The 26,922-nt window shown below is 40.6% G+C and overlaps 1 pseudogene; it reads left to right on the top strand.

Moving 5' to 3' along the window:
• The first annotated feature begins 426 nt into the window (after positions 1 to 426).
• The window catches only part of LOC149212557 (uncharacterized), a 41,907-nt pseudogene continuing 15,411 nt past the window's right edge, over positions 427 to 26,922 (top strand).

The raw sequence follows: 26,922 nt of genomic DNA, 5'->3' as shown, positions 1-26,922 counted from the left end.
TTGGATTCAAGGAAACCATGATGAGGCCTAGTGAGAGACCTTGGGAGCTAGATCAGAGATTTAAATGCAAGATCCAAAAACTAACATGAATCTTACGGATGGGAAGCACTGTGAATGGTTTGTGGCTTCGCTCTTGCCTCATCTAAGGGTTTCTTTATCACAGCAAAATATTAGGACCCAGGCGGAAGCCCTGACATTGCGATGAGATTGCATGAGACACCGTTTCAAGATGATACTTTGGGAGTCCATCAGATTCAGATGAAGTTGCAGAACCTTTGCCTAAAGTTTCAAATTTTGAGGAAGGATAGAGCAATTCGGCCAGAGGTGCGTGAAGAAGTTTGGTGTTTGAAATGTAAGAGTCAAGGGAATGATAAGGATCATTGCCATGTCTTCACAAATTATGTTATAGGAGGAGGGTCGATACCTATGAGGCTGTAAGTTCAAGCAAGACCAACTGTAGGGCCTGCATTGTGGTTTGCTATCTGTTAGGTAGCTGGAAAACATGTGACAGAAAATTGTCACTTGTTGCAGAAATTTGTATAGACACTGCAACAACTCTTCTACAACTTTTGTAAATCGGTGGGTCATGACGAGTGTAACTATCGTAGCTACGATCTAACAATGGATAGAATGGCCACATATCAAGTGCAGGTGGAAACTCGACCTCTGTATCAAGGCGCTAGGGGAGCATGAGGAGGATATCAGGGACGTGGACGAGGCCGAGGTGGAGGAGGACTTGGTAGAGGTTGGGGACAGGTCATTTGCTGCAGCTGTGGGAGACCATGATGTTACACACGAGAATGTACGAACCTGACGCGCCTGTCGTGCCACTACTATACTCAATTTGACCACGCGAAAAAATACTGCCCTCTACTACTAGCTAAGATACATGAAAATGGCACACAGCCTCAGCAGCCTACCTAGAACCTACAGATGATGAAGGTTGAACCCCGCGAAGAAGATCCTAATGTGAATATAGTGTTGCGAAGTGGAATGATGACTGGAAAAGATAAAGGAAATTAGATCGAAGAAAGTGAGTGGGTCTGCAAAGCTCCAAAAAAGGAGGTTGGCTTTGATTTGGGGCAAGCAAGCTAAATGTTTATGGAAGCAAAGAAAAGCTTTAGTGAGGCCTCTACCTCAGGAAGTCAAGATAAGGAGTCTAAATAAATGGAACCCTCTATGCTCACTACATTCTTAGAGACCTGTATGAAGTTGTTGCATGATAGCAAGGCTGTGAAGGGATTATAGGAGCTGATAAATAAGTTGTTGGAAAAGAAAATGCTCATGAGGGACCACACATAGTCAGGAAAATTGGTAAGAATAAGGCAAGAATAGTACGTGAGATGAGGCTCACTACGCAAATCAGAGAGTATGAGATGGATCAAGTTATTCTGGATCTGGGGTTAGATGTGAATGTTTTTCCTAAACAAACATGGGATAGAATGGGGAGACCTGCACTGCAGTGGTCTCCGATTCAATTGAGGATAGAAAATCAACAGAAGATTATCCCCATGGGAAGATTATAGGGAGTAACAGTAGATATTGAAGGCACGAGTGCGTTGGCTGATTTTGAAGTGATTGAGATTGTGGATGACGTAAATACCTACCCTACACTCCTTGTGATCAACTGGGCCACTGATATGAATGGTGTGATAAATTTGAAGAAGCGGACGATGACATTTGAGGAGAAATTGCTCCGTGTAGTAGTGCCCTTGGACCCTGCTGAGGGACCGCGCTATATTGAACTGGTCCGTGATTATGAAAGTGATGATGATTTGGACCAGATTGTTAAGATAATAGCGCGAGATCAAGATTGGGTGAATCTGACAGCTGATGGATGAATTGCATGGGACTGTGAAAGTTCCTACACATTAGATTCACGTGAGGAGTTGGAACACTAGAAGAATCGATTACATGAAGTATCTACACTGCGTTGTAACATGGTGACTAAATCGTTGCATTGTGTGTCGTCGAAGGTAAGAAGTCTGCCTTACTATGATGGTTTAACTGATGTTGATAAATTTCAGAATGCATTTGAAAGGGAAGTGCCAAAGAAGCATCGATTCCAAGCCTTGGATTTGGTGTTGCGTGCTATGCCCGCAAGATGGTGGGGTACGCCAAAAGATAGTTTTGATGAATGGCACGTGTACAAAAAAATGATGAGATTATGGTTTGGCTGCCAGAAAGTTTGACTGAGAGATAAATATGATCGAAGTAATGATCTACATGATCATTTGGAAAATGGAATGAATTTTATGGAGCAGAGCCACAACCTGAGTGGGTGCATTTGTTCTATCATACTCTAGATGTAATACCAAGGAACTGGTACTTGTAGTAAGAGCTCCACAATGGCACTAAAAAATGGTACATTTTGCGACAGGAATTATTGATAACATTCAGCTTTGAGGATGGATTTGAATGTATTGATGAGGCATTGCAAGAGGTCAAGGTAGAAATCTTCAGAATATTGCAGGATCCCTTGAATTTGATTCAACCATATTGGACCACCCAGTTGCGCCACGCGCTGGAGTGTTACAATGTGACCAGAGACAGAAGGTCACCACGAAGTTGAGGGACTACAAATAGAGAATCCAGATATCATCGCGCCATTGAAGATGAGACAAGTGAACATTGGCACAGATGTGGAGCCAAAATTTGTGAATATTGGGGACTATTGGGATGATGCCACAATGGATAAGGTCATTGAGTTTCTTCGCGAATATCAGGACTTGTTCCCTACGAAGTTTTCAGACTTGAAAGGGATAATAGGGGACTTGGGTTTTATGAATATTACTTTAAAGCCAGATGTGAAGCCGATTAAGCAAAGGCCTTATCGCCTTAATATAAAGTAAAAATAAAAGGTCCTCTTAGAGTTGGATAAAATGCTTCCAGCAGGTATTATTGAACCTATTGAAGAATCTGATTGGGTGATCCCAATGGTAGTTCAAGAAAATAAGTAGAAGGATGAAATAAGGATATGCGTAATTCTCAGGAAGTTGAATGACACATGTGTGCATGATCCCTTTCCAACTTCGTTCACAGATGAAGTGTTGGATAATGTTGGCGGGAAGGAGGCAAAGCAACTGCAACAATAGGTGGAAGCAGCACAACAGAAAGAGGTATTCCTGAAGGCCAAATTGGGGCCTTGGTTGGAGGAGGCCTATGTTATCTCCACCACCATTGGGGAGAAGTTGGTCAGCCTATAGACAACACAGCAGAAGATCTAGGTAGATAGCACAAGACGAGCAATGGAGTAGATGGTGGAGCAGGTCAAGCAAGTAGCTACGCGGTGCACAACTGGAGTTGTAGTGACGCAAGTGGATTTGGAAGGTCTTCGCAATAATATCTCCACACCAGTAGAGTGACTACGGGGCAAGTCACCATATTTTTTTGTGGGCCTGTTGGGACAAGATCCCCTAGGGTCAATCTTGGGGTTAAAAGCCCAAGTTTTGGGGCAGAAAGCCCAAGTTTTTGTATGTAAAATGTAAATTCTCCACAAGTTGTGGTCATGGAGTGTTTATATGGCAAAGTTTCATAAAAGGTTTTACCCTTTGTTTATGTATGTTGTGTCAAATTTGGTAGATCTACCCATGGTCCACAGACCATGGGATTGTATAAAAAAGGGAAGTCTTAGAGAGTCTAAGGTAGTTTTTGGTAGGGAAGTTTTGATGAAGACGAATGTAATGGGTTAGTATAAGTGAAAATTGAAGAGTCTTAAAGTACAAGAGAGGCTCTGTAGCTGAGTGCGCAGAGGCCTAGAGTAGATTCTGCAACTAAGTGCACAGACCCCTGTAGCTGACTGTGCAGGGTAGTTTGAGTCTGTAAGAAGATCTGAATTATAAATAAAGGAGATTATTCTGGAAATATCTGTGTTTGTCCATTTACTTCTCTTGTGTAGGAATGTTATTATGTTATGATGAATAATGGGTTTCTAATTTAATATTGTATTGATATATGAACCTGCATATTGTACATTGTTATATGAATGCAAGTAATAATATCTCTTTACATGAACAATATCTTAATGCATATTAAAGTATCAGATACTCAAGCCGATACGGGTAAATACTGAATTAGGACCAATCATAGAGGCACATAAGTAGTTGATTCACCTGTTTAGGGTCAGCAAAAGAGAGTCGTGGACCTTCACGAAGGTATAAAGGGCGATTAAGGGAAGTATATCAATAAATCCTAAACGCCTTATCGATATGCATGAAGACAAAATTGGGGCATAAAATGAAATTACACTAATCTCTGGGTGCAGAAACTTGGTTCCATCATCCCCCCATACTCCTTCAGGTGAGACTTCAATTCGTGCTCTGTGGGTTGATGCCAAATGGCCAATAGTGTAGGGATTTGTTTGGCTAACTTAACTCGGAACCTGGTTCAGGACCCACTAAGCCAACACCTTCTTGGACCAATCAACAAACACTCTAAATTTTTTTGTCATCTAGATGCAAAATAAGTTTCTTCTTAATCCAGTACAAAAAATTACCTTCACTTAGGGTACCACATCATTAAAGATTCCTAATTTTTGAAAGATAGAACTCAAAGCAACATGCTCAAATAATCTTAAAACCATTCTCCAAGAAATAAAATGATTAGTTTTAGGGAAAGAGAAGTATAACTGAGTAAACCTTAGTATGCAAATAACTTTAATACCACAGACATGGCCCTGCTACCTACACGCGTCTATAGCTTCGACAAGGATATCTTTTAACCCAACAAAATTCCTGTATCCCACTTTCTAGATATAGATTCAGAGTTATCTTATTTAAATTTTTAGATGAAGCCCACTGTCCTATTGGTAACTAGCTGATGGCAGTGCCACTCATAAGAAGTAACACTGATGAACAGGTCGGCTCGTGATGAGACCTCCTGTCTTCCAGCTTTTCCGCTGAAAGCCATTACTTTGGCTTGCTGACCAGCATATTAATGTCATGCATGTTATGTCTCCTGATCATGGTAGGTCGACTCATTAAGAGACCTCCTATCCTCCCCTAAATCTTTTTTAAACTTCTGATTGTAATTAACTTTGAAGATTACTTAATAAGTGGGGATGCAGATCTACTCCTTAAGAGTACAAAATGGCGTGAAATGTTTTTAATGACTAATCAATATTGGCTAGTTCCTCTACCCTAAAGACTTATGAAAAATATCCGAGATAATGACTGAAATATTCTTTAAGTTAAAATGCTAGTGTTCTCATGAATAGATTATTAAGATCTTTACAAGAGTCATCCACCATTGGGGGCTCTCCAATAGTACCTTCTAAGGAAAATTGAAAATATATATCGCAAATGAAAACTTCATTAGAGTGGTTAATCATGATTACTTTTGCAAAATCATGAGGTATTAGAGTGAATCATACTTAACAAGATTTTTCACAGATGTGTGTGTAACAACCAATGTGGATCAAAAGCAGTTTCAGTGGCTATGCTTTGAAATTCAAAACCCCAATTGCATTGTTGTAATAGATTTATTCATGGAATTTCTTTATTATTCTACCCTACTCTACCCTAAGAAGCGAAAGACTCCCTTTTAAGTATAAGAGGACTTCCAGTGAAACCAAGTGCAGAACAAGAGGATAATCATATTCATGTTCAAATTTAGAAAATACATGCAAGAAAATACCAGAACATGAGGTACCGGCTACATTAAATAATTTGATGCTACAAATTTTCGAATGATAAGGTAGGGATGAACATTGATAGTCATCTGAAACCAAGATTCTATGGGATCCATATACTCTTGGTCATTTAATTCATGGGCAACATCTAGTGCATCATGCAACTCCTCCAAATTTCTTTATTCATCCTTTAATGTGCAAGCTGGATCATGTTGGTGTTCTTCAATCTTTGCTTCTAATGGCTTCTCCTCATCAAGCATGATCCATATCTTCTCAGTCTCCCTAAGAAGATATTTTGGTTCTTCATGATTCTCTTCTTCCAGAGGAGTGTCACACGGAATCTGTCAAGGGTGCGGACACGACTGACCTTCCTAGAAGTCTAAGACATTCTAATGACAAACAAGACAAAATGGAGTGATCTTTCTCTAAATACACCTTTTACAACATGAAAACTACAAGTGTTTAGGCTTACCTTATTCCAAAACGCTGTTGTTGAAGTCCGTTCTTGACGATCCGGATGAGCTCCTCCTTCAAGTCAATTCCTGCAACCACAAACAATCAAACAATTACCAAGCACTTGCATTTCATATAATAAAACATATATTCAACATGCAGACCAAGGAACACATGAAATAACTCATTAACACAAGCTATTGAGAAAAATAAACCAGTTTGTATTAATAACGAAACAAAGAAACTCTTACAACCTGGCCTTGGTGTTGTGCAAGTTCCTCCCAGGGTCCATCAAGGGTTTTCCTCTACTTTGACAAAGCTCACCCTCTCCCAAGTAGAATCAAGTGAAGACAATCTCTCCTCACAAAGGCTCTAATGGAAGACCTAAATCCTGCAGCATTTACCCAAAGAAAATGTATAGCTCCAACCTCTTCTCCTTCTGGCTCAATGCCTTCATTTATAGTGCTGTAAAGAGGTTATTCAGGTCCACTATCAATGGGATCATCCCCCTCTATGGGTGGGATAGCTCCCTTATTGATGGGATAAGTTCCCCCTTAATAGAGATACATGAACCAACTGGAGGCGCATCCATTTCATCAAACCGACCTCTAGAATGTTCTAGAAGTAACCACAAGTAACTTTTTCAAGATAAAACTCGCGCATTTTGCCTTTTACAGAGGGACGCACCTGTCCCTTAACATACAGAGCGTCCATGGACGCAGATTTTGTGAACATGGTCAGCGTCCCCGCAGGTAAGGCTAGAGAGAACCTGCGACCCCAGAGATAAACATGATTTTTACAAGACTTTCTCTCTTCTTTGAGTTTGAGATGGATAACAGAGGCATGAGACTTGCCTAAGAGGGTAGCATGACTGTTGATTTGAGCCATACTAACTGTAAGTAGTCAAGGTGACATTTTTTAGTGTAACAGATTGCCCCCTAAAGTGCGAAGCCTGGAATAGAATAGGGTTTTGTAATTCTAGGAAGGGTGAAGCGCTTTATCATTTCAAGGATTGCCTTGTGGATGGCCTGGTTGGAACCTGCAATTTTCAACACAAAATACATGGATAAGATTATATCATCACTGAGGTAGGCATTCCCATACTCAGATTCAAAACTTTAACTAATGGACTAACTATTCTGATACAGGAATGATCTTGCAGTACATTATTTTTATAGACTTTTGTAGACACAGTATGGACGCAGCCATCTGTTTATGATAAGTCTACATAGACAATGAATACAAAACTCCTCGCAGCCTGGATGGTAGAAACTAGATCCAGGGTCTTCACTTCTACTTCCCGAATTGGTACGATTCTAGCCATGTGATTAAATGATTCGATGTCGAACATGGTAGAAACCACTTGATTACCAGTCAATGATGTAAACTGTTAACAAGCGTGAGAGAAACCACCAGTAATGTCAATGGTTCTCAAAGTACCAAGCACAACCCGTGAAATGTGAATAGATGTTTTGATGTCGAACACTTCACGGAATCCTCTGATCGAAAGTCAATGATGTAAACTGACGTCAAAGGCGAGAAACCTGCCATTGATGCATGCAGACTTCAAGGTACTGTCGATTCCTAAGTCATCTTTCTAGATAATGTGTCGATGTCGATAGAAAGCGACCCGTTGCAGGCAAGCCCGCAACACGAAATCATTGTTCAAGTTGAAGAAATGTTGCTGTAAGGACTGACTCAGGGATGGTCAAATGGATGACAAGTATTTTGCAGATGAAAGTTTTGCTTGCAGACCTCTTGAACACATAACGACACAACAGATGGTTTGGTGACGAATAACTCAAAGTTGATCCCTGAACCCGGTTAAAGATTTTCAAAGTGATTTAGTCAACTGTGAGGTAAAAGATTTCCCAACCCAGGTGAATGAAAAGTGTCGTGTTCAAGAGCGGTAATAAAGTTTCTTCTGAGGCAAAAGGTGACAAATAGGTTCATTCTTCTCTTTTTTCCCCCACCATTTCTGGCAAGTACCTCTTTATTTTTAACAAGCTTGAGGAGGATAACATATGCTTGATTATAAGCTCATCCTTCGGACGAGTCCAACCTAGTTTAAATGCGAACCCTAGGAAGGAGTGGTTCGTTCCTGTTTGTAATTGAACAGGTCCTTTACTGTAAAAGTTTAACGAGCCCAGTATAGGAGAAACTCGGCGTTTTTCAATTTTAGAGAGTCTGAAAAACTTAAGGAAACTCCACGTTGAACTTTTTCGTATATTTGTGTCCCTCAAGCCCGAAAAAGTATAAAATAATACCTGGGGGAACCGCTTGATCTTGCGACCAAGGAGTACTTTCATAATAGTATCGTTGACCTGAAAAGTAAAAAGCGATCAAAGACACGTCGTTTTATTTCCTTATCGAGTTTGAAACGACAAAAACCCGGCAATCTTTTCCTGATTTTGCGGTCAGAAAAGAGCTAAAAGGGGACCGTCTTTTAATTCCGTTTTAACGAGTGAAAAAGAAACACTCGGCGATCTTTTCATGTTTTAGGAGTCAGAAAAGGGCTTAAAAGATGACTCTGAAATTTTGTTTGTGAAAAATTACAATTTCCCTTGAAATCCCTTCGTCCTGCACAAAAGCGACACATTACTCATACCTGTTTAAAATAGGCAAAAATACATTTGAAAACATCTTTTCATGGTAAAAAATGAACTAATTCATCCAAAAAACCTATAAAAAGACCTTTTACCATGTCATTTTTACCGTTTCACTGTTGAGGTTGAAAAAGGAGCTTTTGACAAGAAACTTCCCGTGGTTGCTGCGGAAAATCTGACCGTCGGAATCGAACGCCGCTTCACCGAGGTATTTTACACATCCCACTCTTCATTTTTATCCGTTTAGTTTTTTGTTTTTGGTCTCTGTTTCATTTTTTGGGGGGTTTTGGGTTCAAAATGCGCCCCTCGGCGGACGCAGGTGCCCTTCGGGTGACCGCGTCCCCCGACTTTTTCTCACACGGGAAAAAGGTCTGGGGACGCAGTCCGCCTTCAGGCGAGCTGCGTCCGGACGCCCTGTGCTAAAAAGCCGGGGTGCGTCTTCCGCAAAGGGCGCATTTCAAAACCCTAACTCTCTCAAAAAACCACCAAATTTTCTCAAATTAATTTCTAATTGACTCTTTTGATGTGCAGGGCCCAAAACATGTTAGACTGGAGAGAGAGAGAGCACGTAGAAGACGATGAAGCTGCGATTAACCACCAACCCTCTCTGGATGCCTTAAGAACATGTGGATTGTACAAATATTGGACCATACCGGGCATGAGGGGCCAGGTAAGATTTTTGGAATGGCTGGTTGAGCGATGGAACGTTCAAGATCAATGCTTTTACATTGGAGGGCACCAGCTCGAGATAGAGCCCTCGGATGTATACTTTCTCACTGGCTTGCCAAACAGAGGTGAGCAACTCAACCTTGCGGGGACCAGGCCGGGTGGCCAATCCCTTGATGATCTCCGCGAGGAGTGGTGCAGACCAGGGACTCGCCATAAAAAAGGCGTGGAGATAAAGCACATCGCTCTGGCGGAACTTAGAGTTATTGCATTTACGGTCACTAGGATTTGTGGCGCGGCCGCCTTGCACATTGCTTCCGGATCCCAAATGCGGATGGCAGTTGACTGTTACCAAGGCACCATCTTCAACTGGTGCGAAGCTGTGTCGGCTCATATGAAGAGCCAACTAACCAAGGCAAAGAACGGACGACTAAAGACTTTTGGATATGGGCCTCTAGTCGTGAGCTTTGCCTTGGAGAGAGTTCCTATGCTGATCCCTCAGCAACTCACTGTTGATGACTTGGGTCCTCGGGAGCCAAAGCTTGTTCGATGGGTTGCGGTGATGGCCCGGCATCCTGACGAGGGTGCTGCAGTGGTTCGATTCTCAGACAGTTACTTCGACTGGCTAGAGGGCCAGCTTTTTGTGATACAAGACTTTCCATATGCCGGAATGGATTTCAGAGGTGATCCGGACATGGTTCTTCCACAGGGAGAACAATGGGATGACAGAGGTACTTTCATTTTCACAAGTTTTCTAATTATGTATTTTTTATTTTTCATATATATCGTCTCAAAGTAACAGTAAAATTTTAAAAATGCAGATGTTGGACCACAGCGTCCAGCCAATCTCCGGCCTTACGACAGACGACATCCAGCTGCACCGGCACCGGCCTTACAGGATGCGACAGCAGAAGTACTAGCCGATTTGGAGCATGATCTAGAGCGTCTCACGGCAGATATACCTGAGACTACTATGGATGATATTCCAATGAGGCTTCAGCGCTTCGTGGTCGCAGTCCCTGGACCGTTTAGGAGATTTCTGCGCAAGATAGCCCGCGCAGTGGTGTCGTACAGAGAGCACCACCAGTGATTGACTAGTCACTTTTGTAGTCACATGTGACATTTTTGACTTTTTGCACTATCATTTTGCCGATCATAAGGTGTGTTAAACCTATGATCGAAGACGATGTATATATTTTTGGACACACTTCTATCTATATCTATATATCACTATTATCGGCTTATCTTGTTTAACATGTATGATGAAATGTCTTTAAATTTACTTGCATGATTATTATAAATGTCTGTCCAACACTTGAGAAGCAATTGCATCTGCTAATGTATTCAAAGACCTTGGAATATGTTGATATTCAATGTAATCAAATTCACGTTCCAAGAGACGCACTCTCAAAAACAACCTTAATAACACAGGATTTCTAATGGCATAAACTCTATTAAGCTGTAATACAACAAGTTCAGAATCTAACCTCACTATCAAACGTCGAATTCCAAATGAAATAGATTCGGATAATAATTCAACCACTGCACTGTATTCTGCAATGTTATTCGTTGTTTGACCGAGGCTTACCCCATGCATAGAAACTAACTCGTCAGAGGGCGAATAGATAACCCAAGCTGCGGAAGAGATATTCCGTGTACTACGACAAGCACCATCAGCAAATCCAATGTATGTTTGGAGAGGCGTCGACATCTACAATATCAAGAGTAAAACCAAGATGAGCCAAAATAATGACGAAAAACCACACTTGCTAAGCTAAGCACACTGACTAAACTAACACACTTGCTAGCTAGAAAGGAAATCTAACCTATCTAAAAATTTCTCCATCCATCATTTTAAGCATAATACCTCTTTAGGTAAAGTCCATTTCTGGGTTTGCCCAAAGAGTCCCCATCAAAATCAACTAACTCATAAGCCCCTTTTGCTAGCTTTCGCTTTACAATGTAGGGCCCATGCCACATGGGAACGAATTTTCCAGCACCTAGCTTATCGTTAGCTTGATCATATAATAGTACTAGGTCTCCTTCCGAAAAACTTCGAGGGGTTACATTTTTATCGTACTGAGCTTTCATTCGTTTCGCGTGAGTCTCGATAGCTAAAGTAGCGTCACGTCGAGTCTCATCTAATTTAGCTAAGTATAACAACCGTTTCTCCTCTTCGGAAGTAGCTGGAAGTAATTCGACAGCCATTTGAAGTGATGGGATTTCGCACTCAATAGGTAACACAGCTTCTAAGCCATAAACTAGCTGAAAAGGGGTGAAACCTGTTGAATTTTTCACTGAAGTTCGATATGCCCATAGCGCCGAAAATAACATGTTATGCCAATTCGTTCGATGGATACCAATGATCCGTCGAATCATGATGACTAGAACTTTGTTGATTGACTCAACCAAACCGTTGGCTTGCGGATAATAAGGTGTAGAGCTATCGTGGCGCAAACCAAGCTGGCTTGTAAGTTCAGTCATCATGACATTTCGAAAATGGCTTCCATGGTCCGTAATGATTGCTTGTGGGACACCAAACCTAGTTATGATATGATTGAATACGAAAAGTGCAGCTGTCTTGCCGCTTGCGTCGAATGTAGGCATCGCCTCGGCCCACTTAGTAAAATAATCAACCGCAAGGATGATATACGCATGCCCCCCGGCCGAGTGAGGGTTACAAGTAATAAAGTCAATGCCCCATTTGGCGAATGGACCAGCGGCAATTATAGGGTGGAGAGGAGCAGGTGGAGCGCGCATCTTGCGATCAAACACTTGACAGTTGTGGCATTTTCTGACGGCAAGGATACAATCTTTAAACATAGACGGCCAGAAATAGCCAGCGCGCAACACCTTCTGAGCTGTGGCATACCCAGACATATGACCGCCACATGCTCCAGAGTGACAATCATTCAAAACTCTCTCAGCCTCATCGTGAGTTAAACAACGTCGAAAAACTAAGTCTGCCCCCAGGCGATAAAGTGTATCTCCAATAATTCTGTATTGCTGGGATTGAAACCGAATTTTTCGACGGTTTTCCTTGGAAGCTTCAGGCCGAAAGGTTTGGGTTTGGAGATAGATGATTATATCCCCATACCACGGATCTACAGTGCTAATAAGAAACAAAGATTCGTCCGCAATGGACTCCTCTGCCACAGTCTCTGTGTCAGCACTCGGGAAATCACACATCAATTCCGCGAAGACTAAAGATTTCTTAGACTTGGACTTCTCAAACTCCAAGTCGAACTCTTGCAGGATGACGATCCATTTAGAGTACTTGCCCCCTAGCAGTTGTTTTGTCAAGATATAAATCATAGGGTTGCAATCCGAAATAACAGTAGTTTTGCGGAGAAGAATGTAGTGACGAAAACGCTGGACAGCTTGAACGGCTGCCAGGGCCAATTTCTCCACATGCGAATATTTTAACTCAGTTGGATTTAAGGTTCTGCTAAGGTAATATATCACATGCTCTGCTTGAATTCATCTTCTTGAACTAACACCATTCCAATGGTGGAATGCGAAGCTGCGAGGTATAAGAAGTAGTCCTGGTTGTAGTTGGGAGGATGCAATAACGGTGCATGGGTCAACGCGTGTTTCAGTGCATCAAAAGATTGTTGAGCAATCTCGTCCCAAAAGAATTGTACGTTCTGTTTCAACAACCGTGTAAAACCTTTAGTGACCTCGGCGTAGTTAGGGATGAATCGGCGTAAAAAGTTTGCTTTCCCTTGCAAACTTTGGAGTTGGCGCAAACTCGAAGGAGGAGGCAATTGGATGATAGCCTCGACTTTCGAGGGATCGACGCGAATGCCGGTTTTGGAAACAACAAATCCCAGCAATCGACCTGTTTCTATACAGAAAACACACTTGTGGGGATTCAACCGAATTCGATAATGCCTACACCTCATAAAGATTGCTCGTAAATGGACAAGGTGATCAGCTCGGTGTAAAGAATGAGCAGGCAAATCATCGAGATAGGGTTGCACAATGTGCTTGATGTCATGAAATGCATAAGACATGGCCCGTTGAAAAGTAGCACCGGCATTCTTAAGGCCAAAAGGTAATTTGCAATAAGCAAATGTCCCCCATGGACAAATGAATGCCGTTTTTGGTTGATCGGCAGGTAGAATATTGATTTGATTATACCCTGAGAAACCATCCATGAAGGAAAACATCTCACTTCCGGCACAATCATCAATAATTTGATCGATATAAGGCGTAGGATAGTTGTCTTTTGGACAAGCTCGATTGATATCCCTATAATCGATACAGATTCTTATTGTTCCTTGTTTTTTATTGACGGGAACAATATTCGATACCCAATCCGTTAACGGGATCGGATAAATGAAACCTGCTTTCAACAGCTTTTCGACTTCGGCTTTGATTGCAGCTGCTTTTCGAGGGTGAATCTGACGCAACCGTTGCCGAATGGGTTTAGCATCCGGGTAGGTTTTGATTTCATGAACAACAATGGCAGGATCGATTCCTGGCATTTCTTCGTAGGACCAGGCAAACACGTCGCGGAATTCTTGGAATAGGGCCTTGTAAGTTTCAATTTCTTCGTCAGTACATGCGGCACCTATATGAATGTTCTCCTTGATTCCGGGCTTCACTGAAATATCAATGGGAATAGTACGAGAAATATTCCCTAAATTCAGCTCTGAATCAGAATGTTTCGTTGGATCCTGAGCGTCTTTGACATATTCAGCGGTAAAGATAGATGAAAAATCATTTTCAAAGCATCATCCTTAGGTAAAAACGAAGATCTGTGATGGAGATCTTCCCATGGTAGATCATCTACACTTAGGATTTCGCGAAGTTGTTCGTCAGATGACACTTCTTCGGGAAACGTTATCCGTTCTAAGGGTGAGGTGAAAAGTGACTCTTCACTGACCACATTCATTTGGTCGGTTGAATGAAAGTCGGTAAAAGACATAAGAGCTTCATAAGCAATCTCATACGGACTCAACGGCATAACATCACCGAGTGAGTCTAGCTCAGAGTCAGAGGGAACATACCAAGGATCATCATAAATAATGTTTTCTGACGTGATCATATGAATTGTTGCGAACGAAGGGTCTGCATTGAGTGGAGGGAGAGGAAAAGTTCCCAGTAAACCGGAATCCTTAACTAAACCTACACCAATGTCCCTATAAGGGATTGTCGTTTTACCAACATGCTGGATAGTTTCTAAAGAGGTTGGGTCGGATGAAAAGTATGTCAGCTGATCAATAGTCACGATCTTACCGTTATGTGGAAACTTAATGACTCTGAAGACCGATGAAACGACCGCTGTCATAGCATATGACCAACTTCGACCCAAAAGAAGGTTGTAGTCTAGAGGGGCATCAACCACTTCCACATCCAGACTAACGGTTTTACCTTCGACCCCTATAGGCAATTCTTGTAGAATACCAAACGGACGGAACCCACGGCCATCAAAGGCCTTAAGGATGGTGGGGGATTGGTTCAACGAAGGAGAACCAAGCGATCTCCAACATTGAATCGACATAATACACGTAGAAGCTCCCTCATCAATCACAGTCCGATGAATAGGCCTGTTTTTGACTATCACTGGAATTTGGAAAGCCATTTGATGGGGGAGACGCGGTGTACTACTTTCTAGATCAAAGATCATTAGGTTCGGGTCCTGAACATCGACAGCTCCAATAGCCGACAAAAGCAATTTTCGTTGCGCTGGACATGATTGCAGCACTTCGAGTGCCGACATTGCTGAAGGTGAAACAGCTAAGTCTTCAACAATGTTGTAATTCTGGGCTGCTCTCGCATGTGGATTGAAAGCAGACCTTCGAAGTACACCCTTGGCGGGCGGCTTAATCACTAAGTCTGGGTTAGGTTTTTCGATCTGTAGTGGATCGGAACCAGGAGCTGAGGTTGATGGGTTAGAGTGAGAAGATTCTGCTTCTTTACCATCAACAGGAGCCTTACTACCATAATCTTGCGATCGAGTCGCAATCCTGACATGAGACATCATCAAAATGGGTTCTTCACTGGCATTCGAAGAAGAACCTATCATCTTATTTTCCTGCTCGGGGAATGGATTCTTTAACACAGCAGGAGTCGGAGAACCTTTAACTATTTTCACTACCTCGGCCCGATGAGGGCAGTCTCTCGTAAAATGATCTTCTTCACAAATGAGACAAGGATAACGAGGTTTGCGCTTTTCGTCATTGGTTTCCGACTTTTCCGTTTTCTCCTTTGGAGCCTTGTCTGCTTTAGCCTTCTTCTTTCCTTTCTTCTTTCCACCGTTTTTGGATTTGGCCGTAGATGACTCTACAGCGTGAATGTCGGCGGTAAGTTCAGGAGGAGAAGACTCTCCTGTCGGAGAATCAGGCAAAGTGATAATTGGAGTATTGGAGGTCTTGGAAGACTTCTTCTTACTCTTCGTAGTCACGATACCGATCATACCATCAGCGGCATGAGATCCCGAAGGAGCAGCAGCGATTTGGTTTGACTTTGGAAGATCCGGAATTTTCTCGTGTAACGTACCCGACTGAGTGTAAACTAAGTCAAGGTATTGTGCCTGAGCAATGACTTGCTCCTCAGTAACTACGCCGGCCTTAGCTACATCTTCAGTAATTCTTGGTAATAATGATTTTACAAACCATTCAGCTAAAATTTGGTCCGGGATAAAAACTTTCACTAATCTCCTTCGACGTCTCCACTCATGGATGTGATCAGAAATGTACGTGGATGTCGATTGTTTTAGCGAAGTTAATAATTCCGTACCATTATCGTATCTGACTGGTAACTGAAAATGAGTTAAGAATGAAGTAGCTAACTGGCTAAAGTTGTAAAAAGAAGCCCGTGGCAACTCAATGTACCACTTGGCTGCGAGACCAATGAGTGTACGCTGGAAAAGACGTAAGCGGATAGAATCATCTGAGATGGAATTTGATGCACACCAGAGGTGGTAAGTCATCACGTGATTAGACGGATCCTCTCCAGACTTACCTTCGAACTTGGGTATATCGCTGGGCAACTTATTTGGCATTGGCGGCCAGAACGGAAGATATTGAATTGGATCGTTCGTTAGGCGCGTCAAGTCGGGTAAATCTAAAGTCGCAATAAATGGTAACTGCCGGTTAGGATCTCTGAAACTCTGAGTCACAATACCAGCCCCAGGAGGAGGATATCCAGGATAACTAGGAACAGGATTCGCATTGGGATATTATATCCTCCTGGAAAACCAGGATTAACCGGACCGTACTGGGGTTGTTGAGGTGGTTGATAATTGTACCCAGGATACGGTTGATACTGGTAAACCGGTTGTTGGGCAGCTTGCCCAGGTTGATACTGTCCCTGGTACGGAGGTTGAACAAATTGAGGTTGAGTAGTAACAACCGTACTTGTACCAGGTTGACCTGCAGGCATCTGGACTGTGGTTTGAACCGTGGGTCCAGACAACGGTACAGATGTCTGAGGAGCGGTTACAGGGACAGTAGAAACCGGAGCTGCCGATACTCCAGATGTAAGCATGGTAGATGAAGCGGTAGTTGCTGCAGCCGTGTGAGGTGGAGTACTCGGTGCAATTGGCGGCTGAGTAACTACAGAAGTTACAGGGGTCTGAACACTTGACTGGACAGGTTGCGGTTGCTGGGGTGGACCAGGAACTGCAGGTTGTCCTGCTTGAGGTACCGACTGTATACTTGGTTGCGACATCTGTTGACCCTGTGACGGATCCCATGTTAACATTCCAGGGTATTGACTCGTAACAGGTTGAGGATACTGAGATCCATAGCCGTATTGAGGATAGGGTTGATAACTGTAAGGTGTAGTCCCATATGATTGCCCTTGAGGTGGTTGATAACCTTGACCAGGGTATTGACCCGTAGGTTGATAACCTTGAGGTAAATACGAATACTGGGGTTGACCTTGACCTTGAGGTTGGTATCCTTGAGGTTGATACCCTTGGGGTTGATACCCTTGGGTTGATCCTTGGGGTTGCCATCCTTGAGGTTGCCATCCTTGAGGTTGATACTGATACTGAGGTTGACTTTGGGGTACGTATTGAGGCTGGGGTTGATACCCTTGAGGTTGCCCCCCAGTCACAAATGAAGTACCTTGAGGTTGCCCCCCAGGCATTAACGAAGGTTGCCCCCCAGGCGGTAATTGGCCACCTTGAGGTTGGTTAATGGGAGTTGAACCTGACATCATATAAACTTCACCTATACTCAATGGTACATTACCACTGTTTCCAACTAATAACCCATGATCAACAGGTTGAGGAGATGCTCCCGCAAAGGTACCAGAAAGTGACTGATACCCAGTAGGAACAGAAGGACCGCCATGTAAAAATGATTCAGGACTTTGTGAAAACACAGATGACTGACCAGACATATTTACAGGAGAATGAATTCCTCTAGGTGGAACCGGAGTACGAGGTGTAGAAAAACCTACTGAGTTGTCTAAAAAATTGGTTAATGCAAGGTACCAAGATTCACTTCTAGGAGGACTGTAAAAGATGGATTCACGCTCCCTTAGATCAAGGGTAATTAGATCTTCAGAATCAGAAACGCCTATTTCTTCCTCTGGAACAAGTTCTTCTATAGCAATTAATCCAACAGGAAGATTTTCGGTGATAATTCTTTCTATTCTTGGTGAATCAGGAACACTAGGAGTTGGAGTAACAGGTTCTGAAATTTCAGGTTCTTCGCCTGTTTCACTGGCAGATGAAAAACTACCAGCAAGCTCGGAAACTGTAACAGCTTCGGGATTGTAACCTGTTTCTAATCTTTGGTAATCTGGATGGACTACCAAAGAAGATTCTCCTTCTTCAGGTGAACCTACTCTACTGCCACTAGGAGGAGTTACAAGGACCTTTAAACCCTCTAAATAACTGGGGTCGTCTCGAGGAGGTGAACCCTAAGTTCACGGATCTTCTCAACAATTCGGCCACAGAAACAACTTCAGGAGACTGGCCCGCAATGCGACGGGACCTTCTCGGTAATTCCGCCACAATTAAAGATTTTAACTACAACACACGAAATCAAAGTAAAAAATTTCAAATCAAACCACCTAAAGTCTTCTAAAGAACCAATCAAATTTGAAGCACACGCCTAAATAATCTAGAGCGTCAAACCACACACAAACAGTAGTCTTCCGGACCAAAAGCGCTAGTTGGTGATTAGGCCCAACCTCGCAGGATTCAGTACAGAAATAGTGGGTGGAACAGTTACCCCGGCAACCTGCTTAATGAATAGACTGGACCAAGTTCCTCCACTTTAACCGTCTCGAAGTGAAGCGAACCCCCCAGAAAATCCAAGTGAGTATAACCGACGTCTGCTCCAGGTACAGTGGGACCTTCCCTCCACCGTCACCTTGGGTAGAATCCTAGATATTATGGCCACTAAGGTTACCAATCACAACAATTACACCTGGGGGAACAGTCTAAACTCCGACAGCACGCAAGGGCAGAGTAGCAAGCTCCAATCCCCTTACCGGCTCCTTGACAACAATCCAAGGTTTACCGATAAGTGACCCCTGGCTCCTCGACAATGGTTAATCCGAGGTTTACCGTTTGTAATACGTACTGCCTGGCGTCGTTCCCAACGAGGGAGGAATGATCCCCTCACTGGTTCGGACACGAGCTCGTGTTTCTCCTTTAAGAGGAGCTTTCCCAGAATGTAACTGAAACAATTGGATTTGTTCTACTCAAGATAGACTATCTGTTTGGTTTTGTAGTCTTGGAGAGTTAAGTACTCACCTACTCCAAGACCCTAGCCTAAGCTATGTTGGTGCTTCAGAGCCCTAGAAAAATAAAGATTACTAGATTGATTTTAATTTAAGCGTTACTTTTAAGGTTGTTTCTTAAGTCAAAAGGTGATGGAAGTGAAACTAGTGGTGTGTTGACTCGACTCGAAACCACTACAAAATGCACCTAAAATGATTTATCCACTACTTTACTTTTTCGATGAATTGCTTAACTAAAAAGTTGAGAGAATGCAATCTTTATAAAAGCAACTTCTTAATTGAAGACAATCAAAGAAACAATTCGTTTTTCTTTTCCAAGCATAAAAACATAACTTCTCTTTACATGCACGAAAAAAACTCTTTTCTTCTTTTGAAAACAAAAAGCTACTTGAAACAAGACTTTTTAAGAAGATGTTTTTGTATTTTTCTTTTAATAAAGCAAATAAATCTAATATAACCAAAAATCAATCTTAAAACTCTTAAAATCTATGAAAATGCACTCATAAGCAAACTAAAGGCAAATTTACTCTAAGCAATCTTAACGAGGCCAAAACTAACAATGATTATTTCTAAGGTGTTTTACTTGATCACAATCAAATCAAGGACTAGCTTATTGCAGAACCAAAAACTAGTCAAAACAAAATTCTAATCTTTTTGTCCTTTTTGAAAATGGAAATCAATACTTTAAAAACAAGCAATTCGAAATTTGACCCAAAACAACTCAAATGACAAGTTGCTCAAACAAGGAGACTTTACGACAGGCTCAACTTCTAAGAAGGTTGACTAACCAGAGATATCTAAGGCTGGACAACTTTCTAAGCTCAAAGTCACTACAAAGCCTTTCCAAAAATCAAACCCTAGGTCTAAACTTCGTTGAAAACCACTAAAACACTCAAAGCTCACAAAACGAGTTCAGGTGAGAATTCTTGACAGGGTACTAAAGGATCTGGGCAGAAAACACTAAGAAAAAACAAAATCTAAAAGTAATTTAAGGCAAAAATGGAATTTTCTTAACTTTTACAGGAAGACGCAGGCCACCCGTTGTCACAGGTGCGGCCCCGCACTGTGCAGTCGACAACAGCGCGTCCAAGGACGCACTGTGCAGCACACAGAGACTGCGTCCTTCTGGAAAAAGGAAGAAAAACTAAAGCCAACTAAATCTAAGCTAAGCCACCCAAATACTAATTCTCACAGTCAAAAACCAGAAAATAAAAATGATTTTCTCAAAGCAAAGTTCATATAAAGGAAAAGACTCTCTCATTAATGGATTCCCCAGCGGAGTCGCCAATTTGTCACACGGAATCTGTCAAGGGTGCGGACACGACTGACCTTCCTAGAAGTCTAAGACATTCTAATGACAAACAAGACAAAATGGAGTGATCTTTCTCTAAATACACCTTTTACAACATGAAAACTACAAGTGTTTAGGCTTACCTTATTCCAAAACGCTGTTGTTGAAGTCCGTTCTTGACGATCCGGATGAGCTCCTCCTTCAAGTCAATTCCTGCAACCACAAACAATCAAACAATTACCAAGCACTTGCATTTCATATAATAAAACATATATTCAACATGCAGACCAAGGAACACATGAAATAACTCATTAACACAAGCTATTGAGAAAAATAAACCAGTTTGTATTAATAACGAAACAAAGAAACTCTTACAACCTGGCCTTGGTGTTGTGCAAGTTCCTCCCAGGGTCCATCAAGGGTTTTCCTCTACTTTGACAAAGCTCACCCTCTCCCAAGTAGAATCAAGTGAAGACAATCTCTCCTCACAAAGGCTCTAATGGAAGACCTAAATCCTGCAGCATTTACCCAAAGAAAATGTATAGCTCCAACCTCTTCTCCTTCTGGCTCAATGCCTTTATTTATAGTGCTGTAAAGAGGTTATTCAGGTCCACTATCAATGGGATCATCCCCCTCTATGGGTGGGATAGCTCCCTTATTGATGGGATAAGTTCCCCCTTAATAGAGATACATGAACCAACTGGAGGCGCATCCATTTCATCAAACCGACCTCTAGAATGTTCTAGAAGTAACCACAAGTAACTTTTTCAAGATAAAACTCGCGCATTTTGCCTTTTACAGAGGGACGCACCTGTCCCTTAACATACAGAGCGTCCATGGACGCAGATTTTGTGAACATGGTCAGCGTCCCCGCAGGTAAGGCTAGAGAGAACCTGCGACCCCAGAGATAAACATGATTTTTACAAGACTTTCTCTCTTCTTTGAGTTTGAGATGGATAACAGAGGCATGAGACTTGCCTAAGAGGGTAGCATGACTTGTTGATTTGAGCCATACTAACTGTAAGTAGTCAAGGTGACATTTTTTAGTGTAACAAGGAGTAAACTGGTTTCTAATTGATGCCAGGATGTGTTCTTTCTATGAAGAAGAGACCCCAACTTCTGCCAGAATTTGAGATAGTTATTTGAATATCATCACATTTATTGGCATTTTCCTGCTAACTGAAAAGTCTTATCAGCACCTGGATTGAGAGCGGGGGGTTCCTTTATCACTTGAAAAACTCAAAAGATCAATTGTAGTAAAAATAACAAACCAAGATTGTAAACTAAGGAAATCACACTTGCGGAAATTAACTAACCTCTATTGTAGAACAAAAAAGTAACACACCTTGTAGTAAAAGAAATTTCTCATAAAAAACTCAATTGTGGTAAACAAAGCGTCACACTTTACAGAAAGAAAAATTATTAATAAAAACTAAATTGCAGTAAAAGTAGAAAATCAGGCATCACACTTTGCAGTAAAGGAAGTCACTCATTTGCTGAAATGAAAACCTGGCTTATGAGCTCTCTTGGAATGTCATCCAGTATGATTCAGCAACCAAAGGGAATCTCATTAATGTAGAAATTCAATTGCGAAAGGAAAGGGAAAAGCATGAAAAATCATTAAGGCCTTATCCTACAACGCCTCCCCGGCAACAACGCCAAACTGTCGGGCGTATAAATGCAAGATTTACACCAACATTAAATTTTTCAATCTGGGGCCGTAAGACTTAGAGGCGTAGCACAATATATGCCAGAATATGACCTAAGGGTTTTGTCAAATAAAAATCAAGTTTTTGCAAGAAATTCAAAATAAGCATCATTCAGGAAAAATAAAAAAGACTCTTCAAATAAAAGTAAACACACTCTAGGAATCTACTTTTGGCTTCTCTTCTGGGTTGAGTTGACTCCTGCAGTATGTCTTCGTCATTTATCTAAGGGACAAAGGAATCTATGCCCCATTCAAAAGAAAGTGATTCAAGAAATAAGGAATGCAAAACCTCTTAAAAATTACAACTATGTTGCAAGCATGAAATTAAACTAGAAATCACAGGGAACCTTCATTCCAACTAATCTAAGGAAATAATCGAATGCTTTAAAAAGAATCAAGATAATAATGCACTGCTTCTCTTAAAGACAATTCAGTACTTTAGTTGTAAGAGAAATATGCAATAAGAACCAATATATAATTCGTGTTGTTTAGCCTAACCTTATTAAATACTTCCTTATAATATATGAAACATTTAATTGTAATGAAGAATTATGTGAGCGTTTTGTCAACAATATTCACAATCTTTCCTTATGTTGATCCTAACATTTTCTTGCAAAAGTGCAAGAATAAATGTTTTTCTTTCAAAGCGCATGAATCAGTTTCACATTTAAATTATGATCTTAAGGAAACACGAATTCTCAATGATACATGTTAAGTTGAATTAATCAGAACTCTTACTCAACAATCATTTCCTTCACCATTATATCCTGAAAGAAAAACTCATTATGAAACAATGAGATCATGGCAAGTATCACACTTAAGTTGTAATGGAAATAAGAGATGGAGTAAAAAAATTCGATGCTTATCCTCTGCCTTGGTCTTTATAAAAATACATAATGCTATTATTAATTGAACTAAAATGATCAAAGCTATGAGAAAGTGTTGTAGATAAAATCACAAATTGAATGATCAAGGCATAAAGCAGAAATCATGAAGCAGAATTGTGAAATGAAATTGAAAATTTATATGAAATCACACTCACATACTATGCAAAACATAAAATGCAACAAAATAATTTTAAGAGGTTTGGGACAACGGACTAGCTAGTGGGCCCAACCACCCAACTTGTTGTCCTTGTAGCAATTAAATCACAATCCAAGTAGATTCATAAGAAACATAAATGTAAGTAGAATGCCAAAATGTCTATTAATCTTGAAGTATTTTTACATCATGACCAAACAAGTTTTGCTTGTCTCCAATGGTCCCCTCCAAGGACCATCCCACTGAGCATGAAACTCCTCCTTCCCCACACAATCAATACCAATCCTCCTTCTGCAATGAAGTGCGCTTTACAATCTTCAATCTCCCATCATGCACACCTACGTAACTCCTTTTATATTATTTTTACATGATCGTTTCCTTAGAAAATAACATGGGGATTGAATCAAAACTGATATTAATCAATAGAATATCAATAAAACCATTTACCTATTGAAGGAATGAATATCTAACACGAATTTCCCAAATCTTGGTGTTTTCTGCAATTCTGGAAAAAAATGATATTTTTAACAAACTGCCTCCAAATAACTCTTTGTATCTCCTTAACCATTACGAATTAGGGAAAAAAATTTCTAGGAATCCTAGCTTGTTATGTTTAAAACAATAACCTCTGCCATAATTTTGTGGTTTAGCTCTATTGCCTCGAAAATCGTGCCTGAAGCTTACTGTTTGAAATCTGAGATCCTAAAATTCTGGAAAAACAGTCTATTTTTATAAAACTACCTCAAAGAATGTTATGTAACTTTTAGAAAGCTACGAATTTTAGAAATTTTTTCTAGGCTTTGTCAATTTTCTATACTGGGACCAAAACCCATATTCCAAAATTTCTCTATTCGCCTTCATCTGCATGGAAATCGAGGTGGAAGTTGGAAATCTAGAAACTGCTGTGAATCAGGGCTGATGAGTTAATTATTTCCTAAACATAAATCCGTATGACCTGGGTGTATCTTAGCTTATGTGGAATTTTTCAAACACGATTTTGAACAAAAATCTCTTTCATATTTCCTGGAAATGTATCAATGCATGAAAGCCCCAAATTAGTGCAGACATGTTGGTGCATGCATGTTGGTGGAGGCAGAGCTGGTGCAGGAATGTAGGCACCTGCCACAAAAGATCCTAACATTAATGAAATTCTCACATTAAATACTTTTAAATTTAACAAAGCAAGGAGAATTCCTAAATCAAAAATTGTTAGCTCTAAATGCCTCTAAAAAGAATAATAATGATTATAAACACTCAGTACAGGTATAGAGTTATTCAACAAAAAGTATGAAAATATGGACAAAACGGACACTCAACAAGAATCAAATGCGGGTCTGGGATATTTTCTCAAATACGGCATATCTGGAAAACCTTCTTGACATTCTTAGGAAAAGAGAAAAAATATTTTACAATAAAGAACATGAAGTCTTGGATGAAATTCCAACTTGAATACCTAATCTTCCGATATTGTCCTTTCATTTTTATGTTGGTAAGGTTCATCCTCCAATGGAGTCTTCGAATTAAATTTGAAACTAATTTAGGGTCGCCAAGTGAATGATTTCAGCCTTCATATGTGCCTAACAGCTGTCCACCATCAACAATCAGATCTGATTCTTGTCATTTTTCCGAGGGAAGATATGATCTTTCGTTCCCTAGCAACAACACCAAAAGTGTTATCCTCCACAATGTCCCAGGGTGATAAGGAGATCAACGGAGGTAACCATAGACCAAGATTTTATTTTTGTAGCTAGCCCTACCAAACCAAAGAGGGCTCTCTCTATGAAATCACAGCCAAGAGATGACTAGAATGTAAAGGATTTTAGGCTAGATAGCTGGGCTCAGGCAAGTTTTGGAAAATTTAGGGTTTTGTTGCTGGATAAGGGAGAAAAAATAGGTACTCAGGAGCAAGGTAGAAATACTTTTGTGACGGATCTTAGGGTTTGTTGGTGTAGTGTGGTGTTCAAAAGAAGATAAAGGTCTTAATGAGCATGAAACATGAATTCATTCAGCAAGAAATAAAGTAACACATAATGATATTTCCATCAAAATAGAGCTTTATGCAAAGAATTATGTTTATAAACTGTAAGGAAAACCATTAAAGAATTGATGAATGGAAAGAGAAGATGAATATCTTTCATATAAAGCTATAACAGAGAAAATAAAACATCACAAACTCACTGGACATGAATTCCTAGATAATAGTTGTAACTGCTCCTTTGATTTCTTGAAAATGTTCAAGCAAAAGTTATAAGAGTTCTCTCGTCAGATGTCCAACCCCTTCTATCACTGAGAAAATGATACATAAATACCAAAACAACATCTCCCCACTCTTAAGGGTTGAATCCATGACTCTAGAAACTGCCACATGAGGTGTTCAAACCAAACCGTATTCTCTAGGGAAGTTAAAAACAACTTCTTCAATTAACTTTGACTCCAACCACTCTCATAAATAAGCGAAAAATTACATCAAAACCACCTACAAATACTAATCACCTACTATTACATCATATTTACACTAGGATTACTCAATTACATCATTTAAATAATTGAAAAATTTTAACTAGGTTGCATTGCTAAAGAAACTAGCCTCCTGGAAAAAGCACAGTGAATTCTGTGAAAAGCGAAGTGTGGGCTGCAAAAAGCGCAGCGTGAACTTGCAGGCCACTTTTGGAGGCCTTCCTGAACTCCAAATTGAGCTCATGATAGCTCATTGGAAATATCTTTCTATCTGATACACAATGGAGTCCTCACAAACTGAAAAGTACTAACTATATCCCCATCAAAAATCAATTTTCCCAAGACTGGTAAAAATGTATAGCGTGGCCTCAAAAAACAGGGCAGAAAGGTGTTTTTAGATGGTTTTTGGGCATTTTCACCCTGTAAAAGTTGATGACTTGGGCTTCCATGTGTCCAATTTGATTTAGGGGTAAAAGGATATCCAGCCATGTAGATTTTTTTCCATTTCGAGCTCTCTAGAAAAAGTGCAGCGTGGCCCACACTACGCTTTTGGCAAGGTCACTGTGCCAAAAACTACCAAACTTATATGAACATAGGGCTGAAAGGTGGAGCGATATATTTATACCCATAATTATTTTTAGAAAACGGAGAGAGGCGTTTGTTCTTTGGTATGTTAAGAATAAAAACCTCCTCCAAGTTTCAAAAATATTTTCCCATTTGTTCATAATCTAAGTTTTAAGTTGGTCACTTAAAATTGGAAAAGCACGACGTGCTCAGAGCAAAAGTGCAGTGAAACGTTTGGAGAGTGATTTGAGGGCCTTACCCTACTCCAAATTCATCTCTTGATATCTCATTGGAAATATGTGGATGTCTAGTTATCATTTGACTCATCAAGAAAGTCATTTGGACTTTCCATGCAAGAAACAAATGCATTTTACCAATACTACTCCCAAAAGTGCAGCAACTCTCATGTAGCAATTATATTTTGGACATTTCTCCCAAATAATAACACCTGTGAAGGAGGTTTTTTTTCTTTGGTCTATTATTCACAAAACCTTTTTACATTTTGTCAAAATCATCTTCCTTACTTCATAAACCAATTTTGAAGTTGAATCAAGGATAACTTTAGGGGCGAATGTTCCCCCTTTGGGGAAATTAAGGGGTTTTAAATTTTTAGTGGGTGAATATTTTGTATCATAGTACATTTTTACAAATCACCTCAAATAGACCACCTTATTTTAAGGGAGAGGGTAAAAAAGGTAAATTTAGCCCTTGAAATTAGGACTTACAACCTTCCATTCGCCCATTTTCAAGAATAGGTTTTATTTAAGTGAATCCATTTGCCCATTTTCAAGAATAG

Source organism: Pinus tabuliformis, chromosome 1_1 (genome assembly GCF_031772625.1).
Source record: "Pinus tabuliformis cultivar Carrire ecotype Pingquan chromosome 1_1, CPIR1, whole genome shotgun sequence".
Taxonomy (NCBI): Eukaryota; Viridiplantae; Streptophyta; class Pinopsida; order Pinales; family Pinaceae; genus Pinus; species Pinus tabuliformis.
Note: the sequence above shows the minus strand (reverse complement) of the source record. Positions and strands in the feature narration are given on the sequence as shown.